Source organism: Oryctolagus cuniculus, chromosome 4, assembly GCF_051225735.1.
Source record: "Oryctolagus cuniculus isolate XC-2025 breed Fujian yellow rabbit chromosome 4, ASM5122573v1, whole genome shotgun sequence".
Lineage (NCBI taxonomy): Eukaryota > Metazoa > Chordata > Mammalia > Lagomorpha > Leporidae > Oryctolagus > Oryctolagus cuniculus.
The window spans coordinates 59,638,324-59,656,826 of record NC_142870.1 but is presented as its reverse complement, the minus strand read 5'-3'; positions in this window follow the sequence as shown (position 1 = coordinate 59,656,826).

Below are 18,503 nucleotides of genomic sequence, written 5' to 3'. Positions count from 1 at the left end.
ATTTTTTTTTTAATTTTGACAGGCAGAGTGGACAGTAAGAGAGAGAGAGACAGAGAGAAAGGTCTTCCTTTGCCTTTGGTTCACCCTCCAATGGCTGACATGGCTGGCACGCTGCGGCCAGCGCACACCGCTGATCCTAAGGCAGGAGCCAGGTGCTTCTCCTGGTCTCCCATGGGGTGCAGGGCCCAAGCACTTGGGCCATCCTCCACTGCACTCCCTGGCCACAGGCAGAGAGCTGGTCTGGAAGAGGGGCAACCAGGACAGAATCCGGCGCCCTGACCGGGACTAGAACCCGGTGTGCTGGCGCCGCAAGGCGGAGGATTAGCCTATTGAGCCACGGCACCGGCCAAGTGAAATGTATTCTAAAAGCAGGTCAGAGTCTACTAATTTAACCCAATACAGAATCAACTGGAGAAAAAGTTGCAACTAATTCTTGCTCAGTTAACATTCAAAAATGTTTTCTTCTCACATCATAAGGACTGCAAGTCTCTAGAAACAATGTAGAAACAGGAAGAGCTAAAATAAAATGACCATCAGAAATCTTTGACAAGCTATTTAAATTGTGTTCTAAATAGAGAAAACAAAACAAGCTATCTTGTCTTCTCCTGGGTTGTCCTGCTAAGTGAAAGACAAAGAGTGACTGAACATGTATGTGGGTGGATAGAAAGAGTTAGTCAGGACCCATGGGGGTCTTATTTCATCCTATCATAAATACTTGTGACCAAGTACAAAACCACTTAAGTCTACTATTCAAATGAAAAACAATCAAACAAGCTAAACCAAAATCAACCTGCAAAGGAAAGGATTTAGATTGGTATGGTGTACAATTCACACTAAAATGCACAAATATGCATGTATGCTTTTAATAAAAGTCTCTCAACTCTTAACATATATTTAAAGTATTTGTATTATAATAAGGTACATCATTTTTGTTGACCTTTTATTAATTTAAAATGAACATATTTCATGCGTTGCATAGGTACAGTTCTAAGACAACCACACTTCCCTCATTGCCTGTCCCTCTCCTCTCTTCATCAATTTCGTAATGACATAACTTTAATCCACTCTATATTCACAGACTTAATTCACCACTAGCCATAATTTTCAACAAGTAAAAAGTTGGACAACCACAGTTCCACAGGTGCTTAAAGGCTAAAATTGATAATCATTTCACAAAATGTCCACTTCATCCTTATACATTTTTATACTGTATTAACTGCCACATATCAGAGAAAACATGTGATATTTGTCTTTTTGAGATTGACTTATTTCACTAAACACAATGGTTTCCATTGGCACCTATTTTGTTGCAAAAGACAGGATTTTTTTCTTTTTATGGCTGAATAGTATTACATAGTGTATATATACCACATTTTCTTTATACAGTTTTCAGCTGATGGACGCTGGGTTCATTCCATACCTTAACTATTATGAATTGAGCTGAAATAAGCATTGGGGTACAAATAATTCTTTCATATGCTGATTTCATCACATGTGGGGAAATTCCCAGGAGTGACTGGCTGGATGTATTTTCAGATTTCTGAGGAACCTTCATACTGTCTTCCATAGTGGTGGTACTAGTTTACATTCTCATCAAATGTTTTTTTCCCCACATCAGCCAGGACAACAGGAATGATAAAGTAACTGAAATTCATTTGCTGAGTTTCATTATTTTACCTTACTGATAATATATTTTATTATAAAAATTATAATTACTAATACAGAAAATACAATAAATTCTAGAAAAAATATGCTATTAATAATCAAAAATAGAAAAGAAGATCATTCCCATCTGTATTCAGAAATGGTGATTTGAAACAATATTGATTTGTGATGTAATTTTTATTCACATAGTACATTCAAATACATAATAGAATCTGTTTCTTGATGTTAATTTTTTTCTATCTTTTCTATTCTTTTTGACATATAATAGTTTAATTAAATCTCTATGTAATAAACTTACTTCCAATTACATTTGTCTTCTCAGAATTGTCTTTGTAATTATCAATTCTTGCATATCCAGAAATGTCTTGAAATTTCTTGTCAAATTAAAGCAAAACAAACTAGCAAATAAAATATAAGTTAATTTGAAAGCAAATGATACTATTTATATTTGATCTTCTCATTTATTAAAAAGAGTTACCCTTAGTAAAATTTTATACTTTGTAGTCACTATATATACTTTATGATTAATCTATTATATTTTAACTATTTCACAAACATATATGATATAAAAATGTGATTTTTTTTTTTGATAGGCAGAGTGGACAGTGAGAGAGAGAGACAGAGAGAAAGGTCTTCCTTTTGTCATTGGTTCACCCTCCAATGGCCACTGCAGCCGGCACGCTGCGGCTGGCGCACTGCGCTGATCCTAAGGCAGGAGCCAGGTGCTTCTCCTGGTCTCCCATGGGGTGCAGGACCCAAGTACTTGGGCCATCCTCCACTGCACTCCCTGGCCACAGCAGAGAGCTGGCCTGGAAGAGGGGCAACCGGGACAGAACCGGCGCCCCCACCGGGACTAGAACCCAGTGTGCCGGCGCCTCAGGCAGAGGATTAGCCCGCCTGAAAATGTGATTCTTGTCAACAGGTATATACTTTGGGGGTATCTATTTTTGGGGGTTGCTAATGTGAATACAGTAGTTTAAAAAGTTTTGTTTTCAAATAAATAACACAACATGAGTGAATAAATATCAGATAATTCTAAAAATATTTACACTACTTTTGAAAACTCCAATTAAATTAGGTTAACTGCAGATGTGCAAATAGAATATAAATAGCATAAATTTATATGACTATTTTTATGTGTTGAAGATATTTACATTTGGCTGGATGATTTAAGAAAGATTTTTCCTTTATTTGTACTTTTATGATTGTTTCAGAGATTTATTTATTTATTTGAAAGGCAGAGTTAGAGAGAGGCAGACATAGAGAGAGAGGGAGTGAGAGAGAAAGAGAGAGAGAGGGAGAGAGAGAGAAGCTTTCCATCCTCTGGTTCACTCCCCACATGACTGCAATAAGCCAGACCTGGGCCTATCCAAAGCCAGGAGCCAGGAGCTTCTTCCGGGTCTCCCTTGCAGGTGCAGGGGCCCAATCGCTTGAGCCATCTTCTATTGCTTTCCTTGGCTATAGCAGAGAGCTGGGTAGGAAACAGAGCAGCCAGGCATGGAACTGGTGCCTATATGAGATGCCAACACTGCAGGTGACAGCTTTACCTGCTAGTCACAGCTCCAACCCCATGATTTCTATAAATACTCTGTGCTAGGTTTTTTTTTTTTTTGTATAAATACATGTTTCATAAAGTTTTAATTGAATTTATATAGTAGATGATATATCAATAATAATGAACACAAATGCTTTCTCTCTAATAAATGTTTAAACCATGCACATCTTATTTTCTCATAATTTAACTAAAATAAAAATTTTCTGTAGAAGTGATATGATTTTGAAGTAATTTCCCAAATCACAAAATGTATATTTTTGAAGAAATTTCTCTAAATTTCTGAATTTTGGCAAATAAGTAGTTACTGTGTCTCCCACATTAAATTGTTGACATTTACTATAAACAAAGCATTGGGCTATCCACTGTGTGAAAGACTAAAATATTTATTTGTATAATCTATCTTCAGGCTCTTATAATTATACCAAAATAGAATCAATGAAAACTTAAGTACTTCTAAAAAATATTTATTTATTTGAAAGGCAGGACAACAGCGAGAAAAGGAGATCTCCCGTGCAGTGGTTCAGTCCCCAAATGGATATAACAGACAGGTCTGGGCTAGGTCAAAGCTGTGATCAAGGAACACCATCCTGGTCTCTCACTTGGATGACAGGGGCCCAAGCGCATGGACCATCATCTTCCCAGTCGCATTAGCAGGGAGCTGGACTGGAAGCAGAACAGCTGGGACTTGAACTGGACCTCTGATATGCTGTGAAAGAGTGTGGCAGCTTAACTCACTGGGCCCACAACACTGGCTCCAGGGCTTCTTTTTTAATTACTGGTTACTAGCAACAAACATGCATGGAATTCAACTTTTGTTTGCCATTAATTTAAATTCCAAAATTCAATTTAATTTTGCAACAAGTTAAGTACTACAGAAATTGTGATATTTAGGAACAATCCAAATTATTTACTTAGATGTATCACAGGAGCTCAGTTCCATCAAGATCAAGTCTGGATTCAGACACGCCAAAGAACCACTGTGGAGTATTCTGATGGTGGTGGGCAAGCACACACAGAGGATACACACGCCACTATGCCCCAGGATCTTAAATATATGTTTACAGACAACAGTGGGGCAGGTAATCAAGTAGTTACATAGCAGAACATTATCTGCTTCTTGGCTAAGTGGTAGTGACAATAGCAAGGGAGGCTGACTGACTTCATTTTGCCCAGCATTAGGGAAAAAGAGTTGATGAAAGGAAAAATTATAATTATCAAAACCACCCATTTGGTTCTGAATGTAACACATAGCTTCATGGTTAAGAGCCTTGACTAAACTGTTACTGCCTAGGTGAAATTCTTGCTATGACCCCTTAGTAGGGGGATCTTGGGCAACTTAGCATCTCTCCTTATCACTGTCATTCTCATCTGTGTGATGGGGGTGATGCCAAGTCTATTTATCACAGGGTGGTTTTAAATTTTATGAGACAATGTTTGAAAAGTGAAACATATAACAATGGCTTGCAAAATGTGTTGTTTTTATTAATTTCTAACATGATGGAAGGGTTCAAAGTAGCCTTGAATTTTTGAGTAAGACTTCAAACCCTCCTAAATTCAGTATTTGTACCACTTTATCCTCAGCAGTTCTGGCATTGAGGATGAGCTGGGATTGGGAGAATCATTTAGTGCAGATGGCCCTCTTCAAGATAAACTGTAGCATTTAAAATTTTAAGTAGATTTTTTTGGAAAAAAAAAACCACATGCACAAACCTAGATCATAGATGCTGTTGTGGAAGGCAGCACAATTTAACAAATTTAAAACCAAATGACTCGTGAATGTCATTCTAGAATCAGCTATAGCAGATGTTGAAACATTAAGAACAGCCCTATTTTTGAGTCAGTTTTTTATTTAAAAAGAAAGAAAATTATTAAGTGAAGTCAGCATTAGATGGAAAATGTGGACTGATTTACTCTAATGATTTTTATAAATAATAGCTCTAAATATAGATGGAGATTTCTATAGAAGATTTTTTTAGCAAATGTGCTCTTCATTGAACAATGGATAATCATCTTTGATTAGATGGCTTTTAAAAATTAAAAATTCTGAAAGAAATTGTATCAATAAATTAGAACACACAGAAGAAACAAAATGGAAAAATAAAAATACTTGCCCAACAGTTGAGGGGAATGAATCTTGGAAAATTTTTGTATCCTCCGTCAGGACTTGTAACCTCCCCCTTCAGGACAGGGATTCTGAGTGAGTAAATCGGGGTGACACGAGAGTTTCTTCCATTTCAGCACATACTCAAGTATGCTGAGTCAGTTGGTGCATGCACCCACCCTTGAAAAACATGATACCAGCATCTCTTTGTGCTTTTGTGTTCCGAAACTGAGAAGCCTGTAATGCAATCAGCTGGACTAGTGACCTAGTAATGAAAAGCAGGAAAAGAATCAAACAGATACAATATAAATATGAAGTATGGGAAAATGCTAATATCAAGCTACTTTTAGAAAATCTCTTAAAATTTGCTATGATTTAATAATCCAAATAAACCAGAATACCATACAAATAGTACACCAATACGCAAATTAGGTTAGTGCCTAATGAAAGAACTGTGACTTGATGATCTTATAAAAATCAAACATGATTATGTTACTTTTGAAATTAGACAGTATCCGCTGATATAATGTTATTTGAATAACGTTTGTAAAAAATGAAATTTTAAAATATATATGCATGGGCAGATGGATCACAGCTAAACCAAATTAGCACAAGAGCAACTACCCTGGTGTTGTCATGCATGAGATTATTACTCTCCAAAGATGTCTCTCTAGATTTTGAGCTGAATTTAAGCCAAATTTCTTCCACCCAACTAGTGCCTCAGGCCAAGGACACCTGGTAAACAGCTACTTGAGATTATTTCTGATACAGACAAGCATTTGTGCAGCTGTGAGACAGCTCCCAAGGGTGACTGTGGGCCAGGGGTCAGTGTATCATGGGCAAGAAGCCCACTTGGGATTGCATTTGTCGTTATTCTGTTGCTGAACAACCCCCTAAAGTAGTTGGAGGTATTGCTATAGAATCCCCAAACAGTCTGCTTGCCTGATTCACAGAAAGCTGATCTGACGTTGGGTAGTGGAAGAAAGTACGTGCATTGCAAAATGCACAGCAACGAGCAGGGTTGTTATTGCCTAATTCCCTGATCCCCTGAGGAGTAAGGGGTGATGATTCTTATAGACTGAAGTTACAGCTGACAGGTACATGTTCAGCTCGTGTACAAGTTCTTGGTTGTTCAATGGTGTTTGTGACCTTCCTTTGATTGGTTGGTGATGCAACATTCTTTAGGGAATTTATAATGGCAAAGTGGGCTTCAGTTGATTGGGGATAGGAGGTGGGTTACACTTGTATGATAGTTACCACTGCCCAAGACCTGGAGCTTCCTTGCGTGGAACTGGAATTACCCCAAATAAACTCCTCCAGAGAAATCTGGCCAACAAAGTTTTTATTTATTGGAGAAGCAAATAACTTCTTGAGTCCAGTGGTTAAACCCTTGTTGGGGCAGCTGCATCACTCCTTACATTCAGTGAATTCCTTTTGGTAAAGGGAAGGCATGAACACCTTGGGGTAAGGGAGACAGACAAGAGGCTGGCTCCTGCCTTTATATTATAAGGGTTGAGTGTCAGTTTCTATGATTTGCTTTAAGGGAGTACACAGGACAGGAGACGTCAGAGAAAGACTTAGCTTCTGAAGCTGCTTCTAAAGTCTTTTTATCTTCTTTGTTTCAAAGTCCTCAGCATACCAAAGTGCCTTGGTTTGGAGTATCATTTTTTGAATACCAATGTTGTCAGATATAATATATCATGTCTAACGCCATGTGTTTAAAGACTCAATGTAGTTTTATAAGATATGCAGTTGTAAAATTAAGCATCTTTTGGGAATCTATAAGCAATCCTCTAAATACTTCTAAATGGGCACTTCTTCAGATAATTATGTAGATGCATAAATGTGAAGCAGACTGTGTGATTGCATCACAATATTTGTGCATAGATAAACATATAAATATATGTGCACATATGTGTATATTTGGTAATTTTGTTTCTGTGTGTGTTGTGTCTGTGTTTCTGTGAAAAAATTCTGAAACATTGAATGTCAGAGGTCTTACAGTATTCTTTGAGTATGTGTCAGACTACTGACATCTAGAGTAGAAAAGAAGGCAATTTTTTTTATTTATAATACTGTCTTTAAGGCATTTTCCTAAGTGATACATAAAAAACACATGAAGAATGTATGGAAAATTTTTTTTTTTATTTATTTGACAGAGTTATACACAGTGAGAGAGAGAGACAGAGAGAAATGTCTTCCTTCCATTGGTTCACTCCCCAAATGGTTGCCACGGCCGGCGCTGCGCCTATCCGAAACCAGGAGCCAGGTGCCTCTTCCTGGTCTCCCATGAATATGCAGGGGCCTAAACACTTGGGCTATCCTCCACTGCCCTCCCGGGCCACAGCAGAGAGCTGAACTGGAAGAGTAGCAACCAGGACTAGAACCCAGCGCCCATATGGGATACTGGAGCCACAGGCAGAGGATTAACCAAGTGAGCCACGGCGCTGGCCCTGGAAAATATGCTTCAACAAGTCTTGCTCAACAAACTTTTTATTAAATACTTTGGTTCATAATGTCTTCTTTCTGCCTCCACCAAAAGCCCCCCCACCCACGGATATGAAGAGCATATTATGCAATGTATTACTGTATGGATTAGGTTGAGGTTGAATGAACTTTCTTTGAAAGGGCTTGTGTCTGCCTCCAAGTTTTAGTAAAATGTAGTAATTATAGGGTACGATGAACCCTTTATGATCACAAAACATAACTATATTAATCTCTTAAACCCATTAAATATGTGTTTAAAAGTATATAACAAAGAAACATACCAGGAGTCCTGGTAATTTAGAAGGATTATGAAATCTGAATGGGAAGACATGAGGGAAGGAGTCATTGATCTTGGTAATGCTCCCAGAGAGGCAGCCATGTGATTTTCCAGTGCCAGACAGTCACGATTATGTCTTCATTCTTCATTGCTGGAGAAAGTAACAGCTAGATGGATAGTCCCTGTATTTTACCACCATGATTGAAACTCTTTTTTTTTTTAAGTAAGGGAGGCAAAAAGGAAAGAATAAATCAATATGGCTCGATCATTGTGTTTTGCACTTCTTAGAATGAAATGTTGTAGTTCTGGTGGTCAGAATTTTAAAATATCCCCCCAAAGATGTTCAGTCCTCCTCTCTGTAACACATGAAGATATAAATTCATGACTGTTATGTTATATGACATAGTTGATGTTAAAATGGGGAGATCACCCTAGATTATCTGTCTGGCTCCAGTGTTATCACAAAGTCCTTGAAACCAGATTTCTCAGGGTGATGCCAAGGAAAAGAGCTTGAGAAGAAGTTAAGGCAACCTTGCTTGATTGAAGATAAGGAGACTTGAGTGAGAAAAATCACAAGGGTCCTGAAGGAGGAGAGGCTTACAAAATCAGCAAATAAGCAGAAACTCAGCCTTATCTCCAGGAACTTGATTCTGTCAACACCATGAATGAAGTCGGAAGCAGATTCTTTCCAGAGCGTATCCGTAAGGGTCCTATCTGGCCAATATTTTGATTTGGGTCTTGAACACAGAACCCACTTGAACTCACTAAAAATGACCTGCAAAACTGTGAGGTAATAAATGGATGAATTTTTAAGATCCCAAATTATTGGTGATTTCAAATATTGTTTGAAAGTTTTGTAATCCTTAAGTGATGCTAATATACATATATATACATATATATATTTATATAGTCAAGTATTGCTCCATAACATGGATACATTCTGAGAAGTGTGTCATTGGGTGATTATAATTCTGATATACATATCAGAGTATAATCACAAGCCTACATGGTACACATCAGTCATTTAGTGTTGCCTTTTGCTACAAGTGAGATCTGGGAAACACATGTGAGTCTGCTGCTGGTGTAACATGGCATACTGTTTCACAGGAACTGTTTTGTTTTAAGTACATTCTAATGACAAAAAGTATATAAACCAGTAACATAGGCATTTGCTGCCATGTTCAAGTATTATGTATTCTGCATAATTGTGTGAGCTCTACTTTCATATGACTGGCAGCTTGATAAGTTTGGTCACACCAATATCACCACAAATACATGAGTAATACAATGTGCTAGGGCATTCTGATGGCCATGATGTCATTAGCTAATAGGAATGTGTCAGTTCCATTATAATGTTATGGGACTGCTGTTGTTATATTCAGCCATTTGTTGTTCAAGACATTATTATGTTATGCATGATTCTGTGTGTGTGTGTAAATGATGGTAGTAGTAAAATAAGGTAATTGTGTTCTTTTTAGAGATATTTTTCCTGGTTTCTTTTTTTATAGAAAGCTTTTATTTTATAAATATAAATTTTATAAGTATAATTTTTGGATTATAGCGTTTCTTCTTTCCATATCCGTCCCCCACCCCCAAAACATACCACCTCCTACTCCCTCTTCCATCCCATTCTTCATTAAGAATCATTTTTAATTATCTTTATATACAGAAGATCAACTTAGTATATACTAAGTACAGATTTCAACAATTTGTACCCACACAAACACACTAAATATAAATACTGTTTGAAGACTAGTTTTACTGTTAATTCTCATAGTACAACACATTAAGGACAGAGGTACTACATGGGGAGCAAGAGCACAGTGACTCCTGTTGTTGATTTAACAATTGACACTCTTATTTATGATGTCAATGATCACCCGAGGCTCTTGTCATGAGCTGCCAAGGCTGTGGAAGCCTCTTGAGACCACAAACTCTGACTATTAATTGATTTTGAAAGGCAGAGTGATCAAATAGAAAGAGGTAGGGACAGATCTTCCATCTGCTGGTTTACTCCACAAATGGCCCAATGGCCAGAGCTGCCCCAGGCTGAAGTCAGGAGCCTGAACTCTATCCAGGTCTCCTACATTGTTGGTGGGAGCCCAAGTAGTTGGGCTACATTCATATGCCTTCTCAGGCACTTTAGCAGGGAGCTGGATCAGAAAAAGAGCAGCAGGAGACTCAAACTAGTGCTCTCCTATGCAGGCATTGCAGATGGTGGCTTAACGTGACAATGATGCCAGCCCCAATTGCATTGTTTAAATAACTGAGGTTCCACCTTTATCACTGTTTGTATTCAATATCGATTTCTCCATTTAACACCTTTCTCCTTGGTCTATTTATCTAGAATATATATATATATGTATATTTTATATATATATATGGATAGTTCCACTGTTATTGTGAATGCAGCATATTTTGTTGCCACTAACATACTTAATTTATAACAGGAGATGTAATAACTGCTTTAAATCAATCATTGTGTATTTCATCCTTATTTTTATAAGTTACAATATCCTTCATAAAGTTGTTTTATGATATATTTTTGCATATATATTTATATATAAATATTTACATATGTATTTATATATGTATTTACTTCAATGTAGGGTGCGAGGGCTTTCTTTGCTTTACTTGTCTCAGTCTTCCTATTCACTTACCTATATACTCCCATCACATATACAACAGAATGCAAATTATATATATATATATATATATATAAGCTTTTTTTTTTAACAGGCAGAGTGGACAGTGAGAGAGAGAGACAGAGAGAAAGGTCTTCCTTTGCCGTTGGTTCACCCTACAAAGGCCGCCGCCGGCGCACCACGCTGATCCGATGGCAGGAGCCAGGAGCCAGGTGCTTTTCCTGGTCTCCCATGGGGTGCAGGGCCCAAGCACCTGGGCCATCCTCCACTGCACTCCCTGGCCACAGCAGAGAGCTGGCCTGGAAGAGGGGCAACCGGGACAGAATCCGGCGCCCCAACCGGGACTAGAACCCGGTGTGCCGGCGCTGCTAGGTGGAGGATTAGCCTAGTGAGCCGCGGCGCCGGCCTATATATATAAGCTTTTAACAAGTTGGCAAATATTTAGCACGTCATGGATGCTTAATCAAAGTTAGCTTTTATTTGCTATCTTTGGATTTCCTACAGCACGTAGAATTATGGCTTGCATATAATTGATGAAATGCATGTATTTTATAAGTTGATTAATGAATTTGCTATGGACTCTATAAATTCATATTATTCTCATTCAGATTGCTTTTGGATTGATATCAACATAACTTCAATAAACAGAACAGTCTAGTTGCAGATAAAAGAATAATAGCTAGTGAAAAATATGACTTAAATTTACAAAATGCAAAACAGTCTTCTTTGACTCCATCATTTTGCCTGTTCTAGGAAAGATTTCTTTAGCTTGTCCATCCTGCATCTCAGGTGGTCATATGCAAGCCCTTACTGTTATTAGCAACAGTCTGCAGCTCCACATCCTTTGTAGTTCTGTTTTTTTTTGACCCATCAGCATCTGTGCCTCCAGCGCATAATTGCTGTTATTAATTACTATTGCTGCTGTTTTGGGCCCCACTAAGGCAACACAGATGGTGGTCCTGACTCATCTGTGACCTCAAATGCCTCCAGATACTATTGTTTCTGACTGCAATACCTGATTGTCTCATCCTAGTGAAGTTTGGATTTCACATTCTTCTCAAAGTGCAGAGCCTCTGTATGTCAGAGTGTAAAAGGGCTTTGTGGAAATGCTAATCCTGTAGAAAATATAAAACATCAATATCTGGAACATGGAACAGCCAACACACTTGACCAGGTCATTTCCTTTTCAATTCTAGTTCACCTAATCTGACACATCATTCACTTCTTAGGGGATTTCTTTCAAGTACACTTTATCTTTTTTCAACAATCAGTACTATGCAGGTAAGTTGATATAATAGTAAGAGAGTAAACCCCAATTATGTTAATATGAGTTAAGGAGATTCAGTTAGAGATGTATGCATCCAAGTATCCCAAGACATTTTAAAGTAGTTGAGATATTTTATCCTCATGAAGCCACCCAGAGAAATTTCATTTTTACTCAATTATTAAACACTGTATGTGAAATACTCTATTTTTATTGATATAAAGAGAACAGATTTAATGTAGTTCATGGATACAAGTCCAAGAATATTATAATACTCCCCAAGTCCAAGAATATTATGATACTCCCCTCCCTTCCTTCTTTCCTCTCTCCTCCTTTATTTCTTTTTTACTTGTTGTGTTAACATATTTCTAATTTAAATTATAGTCAAAGGCTTAATGTTCCTCTAAATAGATTTTAACAAGTAAAAAGTTGAAGGACCAATGCTTATGGAGAAGACAGACAAGTGCTGTAAACAATAGTTAAATCCAAAGATGTAAACTTCATTTACACACATTAGAATTTTTTTTAAGTCATATGGTTTATTGTGGCAGTTCACAGATATAAAAGGTAAGAGCCGAAATTATGAAACTTCCAAAACAAAACATGGAGTGAAATCTTTGTTATCTTCATTTAGGAAAAGATTTTAGATATGACACAGAAGTACCATCCATAAAAAAAATTACATTGGATTATATCAAAATCACAAATTGTCATTCCAAAAGACACTTAGGAGAATGAAATCATACACTAGAAGAAAATAACTGAATATATATGATAAGAACTTATATGCACAACAAAGGGAACAATTAACTTAGTTAAGAGACAGCCTAAGGGGAGCAGCTCTGCGGTGTAACAAGTAAAGCTACCACCTGCAGTGCCAACATCCCATAAGGGTGCCAGTTCGAGTCCCGGCTGCTCCTCCTCCAATCCAGCTCTCCGCTGCAGCCTGGGAAAGCAGAAGAAGATGGCCCAAGTCCTTGGGCCCCCACACCCCCGTGGGAGACCTAGAAGAAGCTTCTGGCTCCTGGCTTTAGATCAGCCTACTTCCAGCCAATGTGGCCATTTGGGGAATGAACCAGTGGATAGAAGACTCTCTCTGCCTTTCAAATAAATAATTAAATTTTTGGGCAAAAAAGGAGAGACAACCTATGGACTGGGAGAAAATATCTGCAAGACATACATCTGATAAAGGATTAATATACAAAATATGTGAGGAACTAGAATTTTTTAAATTCACTTTTAAGGGATATAAATCTCTTAAGTAGAACTTTAGGAATATAGTTATTCTTCTCACCATTCCTGCCCTCCTCCTTCTCCCTCTCCCTTTCCCAGTCCCATTCTCCTTTAAGATTCATTTTCAATTAACTTTGTACACAGAAGATCAACTCTATACTAAGTAAAGATTTCAACAGTTTGCACATATATGCACACACACACACACACACACAAAACTGCTTGAGATAGTTTTATAGTTAACTCTCATAATACAAATCACTGAGGACAGAGGTCCTGCATGGGAAGTTAGTGCACAGTGACTCCTGTTGTTAATTTAACAATTAACACTACTATGTATGACATCAGTGACCACCTGAGGCTCTTGACATGAGCTCCCTAGGCTATGGAAACATTTTGAAACCACAAACTCTGTCAGTATTTAGACAAGGCCACAACCAAAGTGGAAGTTCTCTCCTCCCTTTAGAGAAAAGTACATCTTTCTTTGCTGGCTGATTCTTTCTGCTGGGGTCTCACTCAAGGAGATCCTTCTTGGAGAACATTTTTTTGCCACAGTATCTTGGTTGCCCAAGCCTGAAATGCTCTCGAGGGATTTTCAGCCACACCAGAATGCCTTACTGGCTGATTCCAAGGTCAGAGTGCTATTTAAAGTGATTGTCATTCTATGAGTCGGCTTCGTGGACTGCTTCCCATGTTGGAATGTTCTCTCCTTTTTAATTCTATCTATTGTATTTGCCAGAAACTTGATCCTATTTATATGATCACTTCAACACTTAAACATATTTATATGTTCACTTTAACACTTAAAATGGCATTTTTATCACCCAACTTAATGGGATTTGGAGCCCCATGACAAGTTTTTAAATTATACCCTTAGAAATAAATCTGTAGGAATGTAGGTAGAACTACACAGCTTTACAGTTACAAACTCCCTCCTCACTCTCCTATTCCCACTGCTATTTTTTAATGAGATCCTTCCTCAATTGACTTTATACACATATGATTAATTCTATGTAAAGTAAAGACTTCAAATATTACAAAGGGAAAAAAATTGAAACTGTTCCTTGATAGTCAAGACAAGGGCAGTTCAAATCATCCCTTCACAAAATGTCCATTTCACTTCTACAGATTTCATTTTAGGTGCTCTATTAGTTTTCACAGTTGAGGCCACTTACATTCCAGGTGACTATTGATTAATAAGGACTTTGCCCTGCTATTTTTCCAAATATATTCCCATTTTTTACTTTGGATTTCCTTTGTACTTTTACTGGAAGATTTTCTTCCCTTTCCTTCTTTCATAGTGATCACCATGTTTCTATGTTTCTGTGTGCAGCACATCCTTAAGCCTCTGAATCGATGGTGACTAATTCTTTCAATTTCTGTTATGAAAAGTCTTTTTTTCACCTTTATTCATAAACGAGAGCTTTGCAGGGTACAGTATTCTGGGTTGACAGTTTTCTTCTCTTAACATTGGACAATATCTCACCATTCTCTCCTAGCCTGTAGGGTTTCTGATAAGAAGTCCACTGTGGGTCTAATTGGAGATCCTTTGAAAGTAATATGGCATTTAGTGCACATTTTAGAATCTTTTCTTTATGTTTTATGATGGTGAGTTTGAGTTTCATGTCATGTATGGATTTCATTAGTTTGTGGATTTGCTTCTGATTACTTCTTAGTAATCCTAAAATCAATTTTTTGAATTCCATTTCTGGCGTTTCTTCAATCTTTTCATTTCCACAATCCAGTATTGAAGTGTTGGTTTTCTTTTGGGGGCATCATGTTGTCTCCTTTATTCTTGTTTCTTGAATTGGTATGCTTATTATTCAGCATTTGTGGAGATAATAATTATTTTCTTTGTTTTTTTCTTTAATCTGTGGCACTTTTTTTTCCTGTTTTATTTTTTTATGTTTTCTTTTTTTTAACTTTTATTTAATGAATATAAATTTCCAAAGTACAGCCTATGGATTACAATGGCTTCCCCCCCATAACTTCCCTCCCACCCACAACCCTCCCCCCTCCCACTCCCTCTCCCCTTCCATTCACATGAGGATTCATTTTCGATTCTCTTTATATGCAGAAGATCAGTTTAGCATACATTAAGTAAAGATTTCAACAGTTTGCTCCCACACAGAAACATAAAGTGAAAAATAATAGATGATTTTTTAAATGATGATGAAATCAGATCAGACCTATTGTCATGTTTAATCCCAGTGAGAGTCAAGTTGGGAATTGATAATTTCGTTCTTTTTTTTTTTTTACAGAAGATCAGTTTAGTATACATTAAGTAAAGATTTCAACAGTTTGCACCCCCATAAAAAAACAAAGTGAAATATACTGTTTGAGTACTCGTTATAGCATTAAGCCTCAATGTACAGCACATTAAGGACAGAGATCCTACATGAGGAGTAAGTGCACAGTGACTCCTGTTGTTGACTTTACAAATTGGCACTCCTGTTTATGGCATCAGTAATCTCCCTATGCACCAGTCATGAGTTTCCAAGGCTATGGAAGCCCTTTGAGTTCTCCGACTGTTATCTTGTTTAGACAAGGTCATAGTCAAAGTGGAAGTTCTCTCCTCCCTTCAGAGAAAGGTACCTCCTTCTTTGAAGACCTGTTCTTTCCACTGGGATCTCACTCACAGAGATCTTTCATTTAGGTGTTTGGTTTTTTTGTTTGTTTGTTTGTTTGTTTGTTTTTGTTTTTGTTTTGATTTTTTGCCAGATTGTCTTGGCTTTCCATGCCTGAAATACTCTCATGGGCTTTTCAGCCAGATCCGAATGGCTTTAGGGCTGATTCTGAGGCCAGGGTGCTGTTTAGGACATCCGCCATTCTATGAGTCTGCTTTGGACTATTCCTCAGGATTACTGAAATGTCTATTTTTTCAGAGAATACCTAGAGGTGTGTTTTGGGTGTGGCCAAGGAGCTCTGTTCAGTGCTCCAGGGTGAAAGGAGTGACACCCAGGTTGGACATAGTAAATCTTCTCTCTCTCTCTTTTTTTAATCAGAAAGGATGTTTGTTCTGCTTTGTTGGCATATACTTAGCTCACCTCCTCTCCTCAAACAAGACCAGTGTCTGGGTGCTAGCCCCAAGTGTGTTTAATATTCATCTGTGCTGCCATGAGAATCACACAAATCATCTGTGCAGTCTTTGGTATAGGCACGGATTCCACAGCAATGTCCCTCACCAGGGAACCAGTGAGCCATGACTCTGTGGAACCACTCACAGTGACTCACAATGAAAGTTCCAGCTATACCCTGAGCCCTCCTACAAAACCTCAGTGTTTTCACAGTCCCTTGTGAGTTCTCCCCACCAGACTCAGGTCTATCTTCTCAACTGGTTGCTGGGTGCAGACAAAAGCTTTACATATGTCCAAAATGGTGCCAGCTCTCTATTGGTTTATTACAGGATGCTCATACAGGGAGATCAGGGGGAGAGAAATATGCCCCCCTTTTTTTCTCCTATGGTTTGGCAGATACACCATCCCCCACAGGGTTCTAAGCCAGGTTCCCTCTAGGCTCTTGCTGCAGCTTTATCACCAATGGCTTGGGCTGCTGTGGTCTGGTCTTGCCTCACTCTCCAATGCTGGTGCATAGGCTTTCGACTGCTGGGGTTCTGCACTGTGGATGTCCACCTCCTCCACATATGTCCACAATGTCCCTCTAATTTGCGTAGTTTCTGCTGCCTTTTCTCTAACTCTTCCCTGAGACTGTACTCTCTCCACTTTTTTTAACTATCTTCTCCTAAACTAGGTCCCTCCCTACTCCATCATCTTGGGAGTCAACTTTTCTAGAATTTTTTATACTAGTTGTATATATTAACTGCTATAAGTCAGAGAAAACGTGATATTTGTCTTTTTGGGTTTGGCTTATTTCACAAGGAATACTTTCCAGTTGCATCCATTTTGTTTCAAACATGAGGATTCCATTAATTTTATGTGTGAAAAGTATTCCATAATGTATATATACCACATTTTCTTTATCCAGTCATCAGTTGATAGACATGTGGGTTGATTCCATATCTTAACTATTGTGAATTGAGCTGTTACAAACATGGGAGTACGAATAACTCTTTCATATGTTGATTTCATTTGTGTTGGGTGTATTCTTAGAAGTGGGATAGCTGGGTCATATGGAAGATGTATTTTTAGTTTTCTGAGAAATCTCCATTCTGCCTTCCACAATGATTGTACTAGTTTACTTTCCCACTAACACTGTATTAGAGTACCTTTTTCTCCCAAGTGAAATAGTCTCAGAAACATTCCAATATTTTCTTAATCTGAATACGTGTACTTCCCTTTAGTACAAATTTGCTGATTAAACATTTTTAGTACTTTGATAAAGAATTTCCTTTCTAAGAAAATTGATTGATATATTAAAATCTAAGTACTTTTCAGTACAAGTTTTGAATTTTTTGAATGGTATCTTTATAATTAAATAAAAAGTCTTGTGTTCCTATCCCTTTTCCTCAAGTTTTATTGATTGTTCGATTGAAAGGCACAGTTACAGAGAGAGAAGGAGAGGGAGAGCTTCCATCCACTAATTCACTCCCCAAATGGCTACAATGACCAGGACTGGGCCAGGTGGAAACCAGGAGGGAAGTTTCTTCTAGGTTTCCCAAATGGGTGGCAGGGGCCCAGGGACTTGGACCATCTTCCACTGCTTTTCCAGGCATATTAGCAGGGAGTGGGATCAGAAGTGTAGCAGCTGGGAGTTTGAACCAGTGCCCATATGGATGCCACTGCTGCAGGCAGTGGCTTAACTTGCTGCACCACAGTGCCAAACCCTCATTCTGTCTTTTTTTTTTTTAATAGAGATCAAGAAATATATTTCACTACTGTTTCTCCATTCCCCATCCACTCAATACAACATTTTAGTCTGGAATGTTTAAATTTGCCAACCACCTCTTAATGCACTACCATAATAAATTATTATACTATAAAACTGTACCTTAGAACATGTGTCATGTTCCAATTAAAACATAAATTTCTGTTGATCTGGCCATACCAGAGGATTTAATTCATTCTGGTTTTTTAATTCATTGTATGTGTCATGAGAGGCTTTTATGCAGAAAATTTTCATTACAAATAATCTTTTTATTGCAAACCAAATATAAAAGTCCTTAATTTCTGAGTTTTTTATATTTCATCTAAATAAAAACAGACATCTAAATAGAAAAAAATGACAGGTTATCTCTTTTCAGCATATTAAAACAAACCTCAGCTATTCAATGAAAATGAGCAAAAACTTGACTTTGGTTTTTGTTTTCCTTTATAAAA